The sequence below is a fragment of the Schistocerca nitens genome, chromosome 2 (assembly GCF_023898315.1).
Source record: "Schistocerca nitens isolate TAMUIC-IGC-003100 chromosome 2, iqSchNite1.1, whole genome shotgun sequence".
NCBI lineage: Eukaryota > Metazoa > Arthropoda > Insecta > Orthoptera > Acrididae > Schistocerca > Schistocerca nitens.
The window spans coordinates 687,520,367-687,534,563 of NC_064615.1; the positions used below are offsets into that span (position 1 = coordinate 687,520,367).

At 41.6% G+C, this 14,197-nt stretch overlaps 1 protein-coding gene across 2 annotated transcripts in view; it reads right to left on the bottom strand.

Moving 5' to 3' along the window:
* The window catches only part of LOC126236841 (uncharacterized), a 40,037-nt gene that overhangs the window by 1,457 nt on the left and 24,383 nt on the right, over positions 1 to 14,197 (bottom strand). The gene's annotated exons all lie outside the window — the stretch shown is intronic.

The following is a 14,197-nucleotide window of genomic DNA, read 5'->3' on the forward strand; positions in this document are numbered from 1 at the left end:
AGTCAGTATTATACACAAATACTTGTTAAACACAAATTTAGAATAAATCGCAATTATAGATTATGAAACTGGGTTTGAATTGTTTTCTTGGGAACTGTAGGCTACTTTACAGAATGTATTAGATTATTCAATGGCCCCAAATGGATTGTGTGCTTCTTTTCCGTGTGCCAATGTAATTCGTTTTACTTTTATTAGTCCACAATTCCATTTTTAAGCATTAGTATTATAGTTTAACTGCAAGTGTTTGAATAATTTACTGGGTGTGTCTATAAAGTTATTATTAACAGCAGCACTGCCGATTACTGTAACTCTTGTCATAAACTGTTTGAAGGAGAGTTAGATTATATCAAATGATAAGGAACTTGACTGTAACTGTTAATCAGATTTCCCCTAACATTGTAAGTGTCCTCTTAACATTACAATAGGCACATGCGTCATTCTGGTTAGAAGTTACAAATATTAATAATGCTTATAATTATTTCATAAATAACTCAAAATGATAAGAGGGAGCCACTGTATCGCGATTATTACTATGAAGTTACCATCAATTCTACTTTTATAGCACAAGCTTCACAATGTTATTCACTGCAAAACAGGGTGCTGTATTATGTATTACTTCTTAATGCAAATGGAAACTCTGGCTTCCACTTCACTTCTCAGGGTAGTTCCTGGTTCCTCGATAACTATAAATTCTACCGTAAATTTCTTACTCAATGTGGACAAAGTGAAACGGAACAAAACTGCACAATCACTCTTAATAAAGAGAAAAACGAGTCGCAACCACATTGCACCACACTGCTGCTTACCAACCAGGCAGTCATATTGCGTGAACGAACCGCATGCAATCCACCACATTGCCTGGGAATTCAATGGGTCCAGAGATCAGCGGCCGATCGCTGCGATCTGCGTACACACGCGCGATCTATGAAGCTTATCGGTCGCCCATACGACGGATCGTTCTGATGAGTCACCCGTATGTGGGGTCCTAAAGACGTGATGCATCAGAAATTGGGAGGATCTGCGCGATTCAGTGGAGACAGGAACATGTGGAAAGCGTTGACAAGAAGAAATGATAGGATGACAGGTCATGTGTTAAGACATCAAGGAATAGCTTCGATGGTTCTAGAGGGAGCTAAAGAGGGTAAAAGCTGCAGGAGGAGACACGGATTGAACTACATCCAACAAAAAATTGAGGGTGTTGGATGCAAGCGCTACTTTCAGATGAACAGGAATTCGTGGTGGATAGCATCAAAACAATGAGGGGAGTGAGGAAAAAAAAACTGGTCAGGTCGAGTAGTATTCGCCCACTCAGGGTTCCATACAAACTTAGTTATGTACACAGCCAGTTCACCCATTCCACAAATCAAGGATCTCTTCGATTTTGGCCTGTTAACAAATATGATAATGGGAAGATATTGGTGCCACAATGGAAGACTTTCTAGAATGTTTTAATTCCAATTTTGAAATCGGCTAACAAATGAGTAAAGGAATATCTTTTTTCGGGTTACATAATTACAAATTCATAATTATTTAATTATTTTCCTTCACTTGTATCGTACAAGTATTTCTTGCCCAATTTCATAATACTAGCTCAAGAAGAAGTATCCCCAAGTTTTAATAAGTGAGTTCTGCGAATTTCAAAATGTGTGACATAAATGGCTGTATATTTTGATTGCACTGACTTCAACGTTTTCTTGCTTCGACAAGGAACCGAAGACCTTATATGTGATTCAAATTTCAACTTTATACGTCTACCTGTTTCTGAGAAAAAGGGTTTTGAACAGTCAGACAGACAGACAGACAGACAGACAACAAAGTGAACCTTGAAAGTATCATGTCCAAAATTATCTTTAAAAGTGAAAGTATCTAACCCAAAACTGTTTCCTTTTTAATTAGTGAAAGTATCAAAGGTAAAATTGTTCCAAAATTATCATTCAGCAAACCTGCATCTGACTGCGCCTGTGAACTTGTTTCGTGCACTCCACCATTTTGCCAGTAACGAAACATGTATTTGTGTCAGCAATCAAGTTTAAGAGAATAGTGCCATTTGTGCAGTGGCATGATGGTACTGAAAAATTAACTTTTTGCCCTGACGTTTACTTAATGAAATTATATTTTGACTTGAATAATTCCAGTTGTGCAATGGCATAAAATTAGTTATTTGAAATAACTTTGCTCTGATAATTTTAGTTATACCAAAATCGATTTCAAACCATGAACTGCACATATATATTGAGTAGAGGCCTCATTTCTTTATATTCTTTCATTTGGTGGGTAACTTTACTTTACTATTCATTTTCATATTCAATACAAACAAAGGGTGTGGATTATGATTCAGGCTGTTAGATGTTGGAAATGGTAATTTTTGTATAAGATTTACATTTTTAACTCTCTCTCTCTCTCTCTCTCTCTATATATATATATATATATATATATATATATATATATATATATATATATATAGCATGACTCACTCTTACAAACAATTTTACAAAACGCTTACTGCGTCAAAACTCGGACATGCAAATCCTAACTCGAACATTATCTAACAAAAAACATTTTTAAATCATTTTATAGCTTCTCCCATTAACGTGCTCAAGTTTGCTCAGTGTACAACCTGAAAACTGCGTAGCACGAATCCTAACTTAAAGCTGTCATAACACATCTGCTTCCTTGGAGCACCTAGCTGCGACGACAGAGTTTTTTACTGAGCGCACCCGGCTCTCTTAAACATCAAAGATCCTCCTACTCAAAGATATTATACTCATATCACCTTGCGGTGGCAACTATCGACTTTATTTTCTGGATCTACCCTGATCAGACCTTAGCACATACCTTTCAACCTATAAAGGTTCCGTTTTTACCGACTGAGGAACGTAATCCTAAAAAGAAGAACAAGAAGCTTTCAGAGTATTTCACGAAAGATAAAAGATCAGTCATCGGTGTTGCACAGGAATTTCAAGACGCTGTGACCCCCTTTCCTCGATCAGTGTGGCAGATGGCATAACTTCTTAAACCGAAAATAGAAGTGGCATCGGAAAGAGACTCAAAAATATCGGTGTGCCATTTAGCATCAGCTTACTCAGCTGTACATGATAAAATTATGTTGAGTATTACGCCGCGTCATCATAAAACACTAAAGCAACTAAATTTCCGAAGTTTCGACCAACTTCGCAGTGGTCCTCTTCAGTTAACCGCCCTGAACAGAAATGCTGAAAAGTCGGTCGAAATGTCGGCAGTTTAGTTGCTGTACTGCTTTTAAAAATGACAGTGCGTAATGCCCAAATCATTTTATTCGAATTGGTACTGGCCTTGGAACCATACGAACTTACAGCTGTACACAAATTCAGAGTGCAACTGTCCAAAGTAATGGCAATGCACAGATTGATTAGTCCAGTCTGTCAGTACTAGTACTGCAGATGGAAATTGCAGTCTGTGAGGTAGAGCTTGTACTGGTGGATCTTGCCAACATTCATTGTTGTACGGCACATGAACATGGAGAACAAAAGACTTTGCAGTTTCGAAAATCCTCATCAGAAGCCTCAGCATGATGTCAAAACAGGAGGGTGGTGTGCAATTAGTGCTACTTAAGATACTGGACCGACTTTTTTCCACCATTATATAACATCTAATACGTATTTGGACAATGTACTGAAACATTTCAGAGAACTAGTAAGTATCTAAAAGATCTAAGTATACTTTATCACCAAAAGAACTGTCATAGATGCACTGGCTGTGTATCCTTTCGCATTGTGGTGCATGAAATAAGCGTAGGTCTTTTCGTTATTTGTTAGTTCTCTGAGGAAAAGACTGCAGCATACGTCTGTCAGAAGTTATGGTTTGATGGTAAAAGATCAGCCCAGTAGTTCTATTTGCACTAACTGCGCACTGCACTCCACTTTTCAAAACACACACGGGCTCTAGATATAGCTGATGAGGTTTTTGAGGCTGTCAACCTGTGAGTTTACGCATCGCGATAAATGCGTTCACTCTTCAAAAGGAAAGCCCATTACCACGATCATAGTCTCCAACACAGACAGATTACAACAGCTAGCTGCAGAAGAGTCTTTCACTAGTAATCAACTCCTCCTGTGTCCCGCATTAGAATCTAACCACTGGTTAAATTCTGAATAAAAATCATCAGCATTGGTGGCCGAATACCAGCAAACCAGCTGCCTTGTCAATGAGGGCGGAAGAGCGGGCAGAAGTTCACAGCACTGTCTTGTCCTTGAGGTGCACAGCTGCGTCTAAAGGCGGAAGAATCAGCAATGATCAGTGGCAGGAAGATGCAACCACAGGACCTTAGATTAACAAAGAGTCAAGATGATATCTCCATTGGCAAAAGATTCCGGGTAAGTCCGCCATTCGGATATCCGAAAGGGAACTGTGAAGGGGGACGGGGCCGTGAGAAACAGATTGAATAACCACATTCTATGAGTCAGAGCAGGGAATGTCAGATGTTTAAACGTAGTAGGAAGGCTAGAATATTTAAAAAGGGTAATGCAAAGGTTCAATGTTTAGACGCTGTTAGTGAAATGAAATGGAAAGAAGACAAGGATTTCCAGACAGTCGAATACAGGGTAATATCAACAGCAGCGTATAGTGGTGTAATGGGAGTAGCATTTGTTATTGTGGTGTCATCGGGAGAACGAGGTCCCCGAAACCACAAGCAAGAACAGTCGCTGCCTGACGCTTCTACGAATGAGAGACGACGGGGAAGACACGACCTGAGGACGTTCCACAAGCCGCTGCTGCTGGAAGTGTACTTACGTCGGAGCGCAGCGTCGCTCTGCCCGGTCTGGATCATCGCTTACGACCACAGCATCATCTGACGTCAGATCCAGCAGCGAGAGCAGCATTAGAAGTCAGAAGTGCCAATCGAAGTTCATAGCCAATTGTACGTTGAGAAGAGACTTTCATTATGTATTGTATCAAGTGATAAAGTGTTCTGCGGCAGTAACGAATACATAGACATTCCTGTGGACGTGGATTGTTTCCCAGTTAAGTATATTACAGACTTCACACTTTAATAAATTGATTTAATATTTTTGTGTGTGTATCCATCCTCCAGAAGTAAATCGAGATTTGCTAGAAACCATTACAGTGCCGTCGCTGTTATCTCAATTTTTTTTTCCGGGATATAGTTATGAATGGGAAAGTAGGGCTGCTGTGAACAGTTGAGTGATAGGTTGTTGTCATCAGATTCGACAGCAAACCAAAGTTGACAATAATAGCTTACGTATACAAACCGATGCCGCAAGCACAGATGAAGAGATAAAGTATATGTGGATGTAGAACGTGCAATTCAGTACATAAATAGAGATGAAAATCCAGTAATCATGGAGGACTGGAATGCGGTTATAGGAAAAGAAATAGAAGGAAGCGTTACGGGAGAATATAGGATTAGCAGTATGAATGAGAGAGGAAAAAGACTAACTGCGTGCAGCAATAAGTTTTAGATGGTAATGGAGAATATCTGGTTCATGAATCTCAAGAGGGGGGCGTATATTTGGAAGTACCCGGAGACACAGGTATTCCAACTGGATTACATCATAGTCACACAGGCATTCCGAAATCATGAACTGAATTTAAAGCGAACCCATGGGAAGACATAGACTCCAATCACAATTTACTAAATATGATGAAGAGCAGACTCAAGTTCAAAAGAATCTTCTGGAAGAATCGGTGTCGAAGAAAGTGGGATACTATGGTAGGGAGAAATTACGAGACGTATGAGATGTGTTTGAAGTTCGCTAAGGATCTGGATCTGCAATAAGAAAAACAACAGAAGCTGGCTTAGCTGTTGGCGATTGGAACTCTCTGAAAAAGGTAATTACAAATGTTGGACATTCAAACATAAATACGGGGAAAGTAACAGCAATATGGCTAATTTAGGAATTAAATTAATAGGAAGTGCCGGGCAGCCAATGTGAAATGACTGCTGGAAATCGAAACAGACAAGACCAGCACAAGGACTGACTCAGCATATAGAAGAGTCAAAACAACCTTGGGTGACATTAAATGTAAAGGTGACAAGATTAAGAGTACAATGGGATTTCCGCTGTTAAACGGAGGAGAAAGGGCTGGTAGGTGGAAAGAGTACAGTGAAGGCCTCTGGGAGGCGGACGAATTGTCTGATGACTTGATGGAAGAAGATTTGGAGTTGATAAGGGAGACGTAGGAGATCCACAATTAGAGGAGGGCCTTAACAGAGCTGTGGAAGACTAGGAATCAGAAAAGGCAGAAGGCATGCACAATATTCCATCGAAGTTTGTGAAATCACTGTGCGAAATGGAAACCAAGTGATTATTGAAGTTGGTGCGTAGAATCTATGATAGCGACGACGTACTTTCTGACTTCCGGAAAATATCATCCACACAATTCAGAAGGTAGCAACGTCAGGTAGGTGCGGCAAATAAAGGACAATTAGCTTAAGAGCTCATGCACCACAGCTATTGACAACAATAATATACAGAAGAATGGAGAAGAAAACTGAAAATCTGTTAGATGACGATCATTTGGTCTAGGAAGGTAAAGGCACCACAGACATGTTCTAACTTTGAACTTGGTAATGGTGGCAAGACTGAAGAAAAATCATGTCACACTCAAAAGATCTGTCATACAGATAAAGCAACTGACAGTGTGAAGGGGAGCTAGCGGGAATAATAAAACTGAAAGACGAAGAACGAAATGCTGTTCAATCTATACATTGAAGGAATGGGAATAAAAGAAAGGTCCAAGAGTGGGATCAAAGTTCATGGTAAAAGGATATCAATGATAAGTTTCGCTGACGACATAGCTGCCCTTAGTGAGAGTGTAGATCAGCTTGGGATCTGTTGAACGGAATGACCAGTCTAATGAGCACAAAATATGGATTGGAAGTAAATGCGAAAAACGCAACAGTAATGAGAAGTACCAGAAATGTGAACAGCGAGAAACTTAAACTAGAAACTGGAGGTCACGTGGAAGACAAAGTTAAGGAATTCTGTTACCCAAGACGGAAAAAGCAAGGAGGACCTAAGAATCAGTGTGCCTCATGTAAAGAGGAGTCTACTGGTATCAAACATAGGCCTTAAACTGAGGAACAAATTTCTGAGAACATACGTTTGGAGCACAGCGTGGGGTGGCAGTGAGACATGTATAGTGAAAAAACCGGAAGAGAAGAGACTCTAAGCCAGTGGGACGTGGCTCTACAGAAGACTGTTGAAAATCAACTGGAGTTACAAGAAATTTCCGCAGAATCGGCGAAGCAAATAACGTACGGTAAACAATGAGAGGAAGAAGGGTGAGTGAGAGGTTTAAGTTTAAGTCATCGTACGTCTACTGCATTTTGAAACCAGATATATAGGCCAAATCGGCAGAAGTTTTTCAACTCTGTTTAAAGAGCATACCGATTGCACGAATTCAGGGTCAGCATTAAGGGCGTATTTACGGGACACAGGAGATCAGATAACTGACGTACATACACAAGAGTATTCAGATCATATATGTGGGAAATAAGGGTAACAACCTTAGTAGCCGGCCGTGGTGGCCAAGCGGTTCTAGGCGGTACAGTCTGGAACCGCGCGACCGCTACTGTCGCAGGTTCGAATCCTGCCTCGGGCATGGGTGTGTGTGATGTCCTTAGGTTAGTTAGGTTTAAGTAGTTCTAAGTTCTAGGGGACTGATGACCTCAGATGTTAAGTCTCATACTGCTCAGAGCCATTTTGAACCAACCTTAGTATTTTAGAAGCGATTGCGGCTTTCCGAGCCTTACAAAAATGTCCTCAGCTCACCTTCAACATCCAGACGGAACTGAGACACTGGAATATTGTAGGAAATTTTGACTACCTATCCACATAGCCCATTGTCCTAATTTTCGACAACGTATTTTGCTGCGAGTAAAAGCTTTTACTGTTTATAAATTCTCCATTGTTTCTTACAATGTAAGGTACAATATCCATTAAAAATAATAGTGGTCTGTATCATACAACATTGATAGTGTTAGTTTTTTGTCCAACCATATTCCATGTTTTACATCAACTGCTGATGTAAATTGTAATTATTTTATGTACAGCACCTCCCCCTCTACCACGTTTCGCTGTTCGGTCCAGTATCCCTAATTTTTCTAGCGCCATATCGCTGGGTTTTCGGATACCGCGGTGTCTGCTTGCATAGGGTTCCAGATAGTTTAGTATTCCTTATGGCTGAACCCGCATCGCCTGCTGCTGATATTATCGTGTGTTTCTGTTGTTCTTTATACACGGTTTCATACGCTTTGAAGGGCTTATTTCACTCTCCCGCGCCACATAATGATTTTATTTTGTTTTATGGACACCGCATTTTGTCTATTTCACAAACGCTTCTAGCGGGTTTTAAGCAACGACGTGAACGACGAGGAGAGGCTTCAAGAAAGCGTTAAATAATGTTGTAGACACAATTATGTAAGTGCCTAATGTGCTGGTCTGTTCTACTCCATGTAACAATATTCATTAAGCCTATGTAAAAAGAAAAAATGAAAATACTTTCTTTGCAACCCCTGTTTAGGTGACCTCAGGATGCACCTAAATTGGGATGAAACCGTTTGTGGTTTTAATAAACTTTCTACAGTCACAGCGGTGTTTGTTGCGTTTATGTAACAATATGGACACTTGGCTGCGGTTGCCCGCAGTTCAATATATGGGTCTATATGGAGATGCGACAAAATGGCAGAAAGTAGTTATCGTCTTTGGACGTTCCTGTGCCCACAGTGTGAATGAAGTTTCCTAGTTTGCTGGTTTACAAACGCGACTGTCCAGAGTGTTTACAAGAATTGGTGTTCGTCTCCCAGTTACGTAACACGTGAGAACATGGACCGAAGAAAAGTGTCAAGCTTCAGCAGTGACAAACACTGTCAATCCCGACAGGAACTCCTGCCGTCAGTGAATGCACGTCCGTTTCTTCCAGTTCACGAGCGAATATTGCGAAGAGAGCTGCATGTAATAATTTCCACTCAGCTGCCTTCCAGAAGTCAATTTCTCACCTCGGGAAATGTAAGTGCACGTCTCCAGTTGGCCATACAACACAGGAAACGGACGGTAGCTGACTAGAGGCTTGTAGTGTCGACGTCGAGTGGCGATTTCGTCTCTTTCCAAATGCTACGAGGCCCAGTGAAGCTTTAAACCCGTAAGGTGCCGTGCAGGCCGGAAGCAGTGCTGTCATGTTTGGGGGCGTATTTCGTTCGATGACTTGGCCCCACTCATTCAGGTTATCGTGAACTTGAACCAGGAGGATGGTTATTTTAACATTCGTGCTGCGCAAGTCTCACACTTCCTTCTAGAGCTATACTGTGGACACTGCCTCTTACAAGATGACAATCGGAGTGTTCGCAGGAGTGTACGTATGTGTTTGGCTAACACTCAGGCACCCTGTCACACATCGAGTACCCTGCTAAATCTTCTGCTCATAATCCCACAAAAAGTGGCTCGGACTATTTTGAAACAGGTTAAACGTAGCAGTCGATGTCCTCACAGTTTGGTATCGAGCCATCAATAAGACGCTCCAGCAGTGTACAAAGTCCCGGCCTAACGACAAACGCCGGCACGAAGATAAACAACGCAAGAGCAGAGAGGGCTGTGAGACGGCGTCAGCCAACAGCATGCTGACTAGGACGTCACCACGACAGGAGTGGCCTCTACAAGAAGAGAATATAAGTGCCTTTCCCGCCAGCCTCGGCGTGACGGTAGCAGACCGGCAATAGTAGAGCCGGAGAGTAGAAGACGCGGACATCCTAACTGTTATACTGATACCTGTGCCTTGTATTAATCTCCTGCATGTACATTGTATACAGAAAAGGACCCTGACTGTTTGCATAGCGCCCATAACTTGCGACACGTTGTTGTAAATCAAAGTTAAGTATTGTCAGTAAACTTTATTGTAATAAGAAACCATTAATGTGAATCTCTTGAACTATTGTATAACTATCCGAGAAAGCAGGGTCCTTTAAGCACCCGAAAGTGAGGAGTGGGCAGGACGCCAAATACAATACACCCAAGTAACTTCCTCACCGAACTGAGGTCATTATCAAGACTGGACGCTGCGTTACTCGGTATCAGCGCGGTGTCGGCTAGGGTTACTAACTCTTTACTTGGTGTGCTTGCATTCCATCAGTGAACCCCTACTTTTATGATAAACTGTCGCATGTCTCTCAAAAAAAAATCAATGAGAACACTACGTGCAACATTTATAAACAAACGTACGCTTGGTGAAACTTTGGGAAATTCCTATTTCAGTACTGTTTATTAATTTATTTTCTCATTACTGGTTTCTGAGTGATGAAGAATTCAATATCGGTGTAGAATTTACTTGAAAATATCAATATCTTTGGTGCAAGAGCCAGAAAAGTCAATTTTTTTCAATTTTCTGAGGACCTGTGCTCTTAGTCCTAACTGGATTTTACAACAATACCCTCAAATACGCTTACTGGCGACTCCGATTCAGTTCTCTCATTAACTTGTACACTTCTACCGTAAATAAAATAGTGAGAGCAGCTCATCAAGAACCCGTGATAGAATGATATCAAACACTGAAATTGATCTACATAGTAGACAAGACATGCAATATAAATTCCTGAAAAAAACTTAACAGACAAGAGAACCATTCTGGACGATTACAAGTCATATACAAAGAAGCATGGATAAAACGCTATCAGGCATTATGGTAGAAAAAGTAGAGCTAATGAAAATAGACCAGAACAAGAGGATGAAATAAGAAAACAATGATAAAATAGAACTAATGAAAGTAGACCAGAACAAAGAACAAGAGATGAAATACACCAAGATGACAACATTACCTTGGGGAAGATACAAGAGTCATTAATGTTCAAAATGTGTGTGTGTTTTGGGGAAGGCGACCAGACAGCGAGGTCATCGGTCTCATCGGATTAGGGAAGGATGGGGAAGGAAGTCGGCCGTGCCCTTTCAGAGGAACCATCCCGGCATTTACCTGGAGTGATTTAGGGAAATCACGGGAAACCTACAGGATGCCAGGACGCGGGATTGAACCGTCGTCCCCCCGAATGCGAGTCCAGTGTCTAACTACTGCGCCACCTCGCTCGGTGTGTGAATTCTTATGGGACTTAACTGCTAAGGTCATCAGTCCCTAAGCTTACACACTACTTAACCTAAATTATCCTAAGGACAAACACACACACCCATGCCCGAGGGAGGACTCGAACCTCCGCCAGGACCAGCCGCACAGTCCATGACTGCACCGTCTTAGACCCAAGAGTCATTAAAGCAGATGAAAAATAGAAAAGCAGCAGGATGCGATAATACTAAAGCAGAAATTATTAAATATTGTGTTTTAATGTTAGAGCTGAGGCTGCTGCATCTGTTAAATGAAGTTGGAACTTTCAGATGATACCTGATTCTTGGAGAGTGACGGAAAAAACATCAGTCTATAAAAAGGGAATTACAAGTGCTTGTGAAAACTACAGAGGAATAAGACTGTCGAACACTAGGTATAAATTACATACACCAATAATTAATAACCGACTGAAAAGAATAGCTGACGCCCTCTTATTGGAAGAGCAAAATGGTTCTAGAAAAGGGTGATCATGCAGTAATATTAGAATAGTGCGGCAGATAACTGAAAAGAGACCAGAACAAGAATCTTACTAAAGGTCATAAGAAGTTGTATTTAAACAACGAAATTTTGATTAATCGGTAAACTTAGTTCCTAGAAATACACATTTAGATTAAAATACTATTCAGTCCTGATTGATCAGTTACCAGTTGTGTCCTCCGACAGTGACCAGTGCCCCAGCCGTCGACTCTTTTCACCATCCGACGAGACATGGTCTCAAGGTAATTTTTGATAAAATCGAAACCATTTGGACGTACGATTATTAATTTTAATAAACCCTTGCGACCGAGACTGATTAGAATTTTAACCGTCTATATATCGCTGGTACTCTCCAGTAATATTAAAAAGTTTTTAACGCATTTAAATACTATACTATTTGCTGACGTTCAAATAATTATATGGAAGACATATGGTGATTTACAATTTGCTCTTCATCGCTTGGACTCAATGGGTAAACTCTGTAACTTGAAAATATCAGAAAATGAAACCAAATGTACGGCTTTTAGAGGAAAGCACATACTATGTTCTAAAATAATGCTAAATTGAAAATCATTTGAACAGGTATCTAATATATGTTATCAATATGAAAATGACATCTCCAATAATTTGAATATGTTTCATGTGGCAGTATACGTAGAACATTAGCCAATAAAACAAAGAAAGACAGTAAGACAAAACTCTACAAGGTAATAACAACGCCTATGCTCACATACTAAAGTGAGACCTGGATAACAACCAGGAAACACCAAAGAAGGATACAGTCAGAAAAAATAAAAAAAAAGTTAAGGAACATCTTCAACTTTTATAGTCCTGTCTTCCTCAGTTGCGTGTAATATTACGGTATATTAATAATTTTTACTTATGGACCGTCTGACAGCAACTGAATAAAACACAATTTTAGTGCCATACGCATTTCGCCTTTATTTTCTGCAATTCCAACAATCAGGAATATATAAACTTGAATGTCAAAGTTGTGATGCAGTATACATAGGCATGACATGCAGGAATTTTCAAACAAGATACAAAGAACATATCAGATGTTGGAAGTATGAAACAAACCATTCTACATTTGCAGAGCATTTAAAACACTACAACCATCATCCTACAAACATGGAACAAGAAATGAAAATAATGAGAATAAGCAACCATGACAAACATCTTGTACAAATGCAAGAAAACTTCCACATCCAGAAAGCCATAGCAGAAAACAAACATGTGATAAATGAACAAACACACATCAGCACAGGCTCCCTACTACACTTAGAAAAGGAAATGATAACACAAAACAAAAAATAATAAAAAACATAAAAAAAGAAAAAAAAGAAAACTCTTCCCCACATCATCTGGAGACAGACAGACACACACACACACACACACACACACACACACACACACACATCACAAAAAAATATATATCGGCACAAAAAAATATACACTCCTGGAAATTGAAATAAGAACACCGTGAATTCATTGTCCCAGGAAGGGGAAACTTTATTGACACATTCCTGGGGTCAGATACATCACATGATCACACTGACAGAACCACAGGCACATAGACACAGGCAACAGAGCATGCACAATGTCGGCACTAGTACAGTGTATATCCACCTTTCGCAGCAATGCAGGCTGCTATTCTCCCATGGAGACGATCGTAGAGATGCTGGATGTAGTCCTGTGGAACGGCTTGCCATGCCATTTCCACCTGGCGCCTCAGTTGGACCAGCGTTCGTGCTGGACGTGCAGACCGCGTGAGACGACGCTTCATCCAGTCCCAAACATGCTCAATGGGGGACAGATCCGGAGATCTTGCTGGCCAGGGTAGTTGACTTACACCTTCTAGAGCACGTTGGGTGGCACTGGATACATGCGGACGTGCATTGTCCTGTTGGAACAGCAAGTTCCCTTGCCGGTCTAGGAATGGTAGAACGATGGGTTCGATGACGGTTTGGATGTACCGTGCACTATTCAGTGTCCCCTCGACGATCACCAGTGGTGTACGGCCAGTGTAGGAGATCGCTCCCCACACCATGATGCCGGGTGTTGGCCCTGTGTGCCTCGGTCGTATGCAGTCCTGATTGTGGCGCTCACCTGCACGGCGCCAAACACGCATACGACCATCATTGGCACCATGGCAGAAGCGACTCTCATCGCTGAAGACGACACGTCTCCATTCGTCCCTCCATTCACGCCTGTCGCGACACCACTGGAGGCGGGCTGCACGATGTTGGGGCGTGAGCGGAAGACGGCCTAACGGTGTGCGGGACCGTAGCCCAGCTTCATGGAGACGGTTGCGAATGGTCCTCGCCGATACCCCAGGAGCAACAGTGTCCCTAATTTGCTGGGAAGTGGCGGTGCGGTCCCCTACGGCACTGCGTAGGATCCTACGGTCTTGGCGTGCATCCGTGCGTCGCTGCGGTCCGGTCCCAGGTCGACGGGCACGTGCACCTTCCGCCGACCACTGGCGACAACATCGATGTACTGTGGAGACCTCACGCCCCACGTGTTGAGCAATTCGGCGGTACGTCCACCCGGCCTCCCGCATGCCCACTATACGCCCTCGCTCAAAGTCCGTCAACTGCACATACGGTTCACG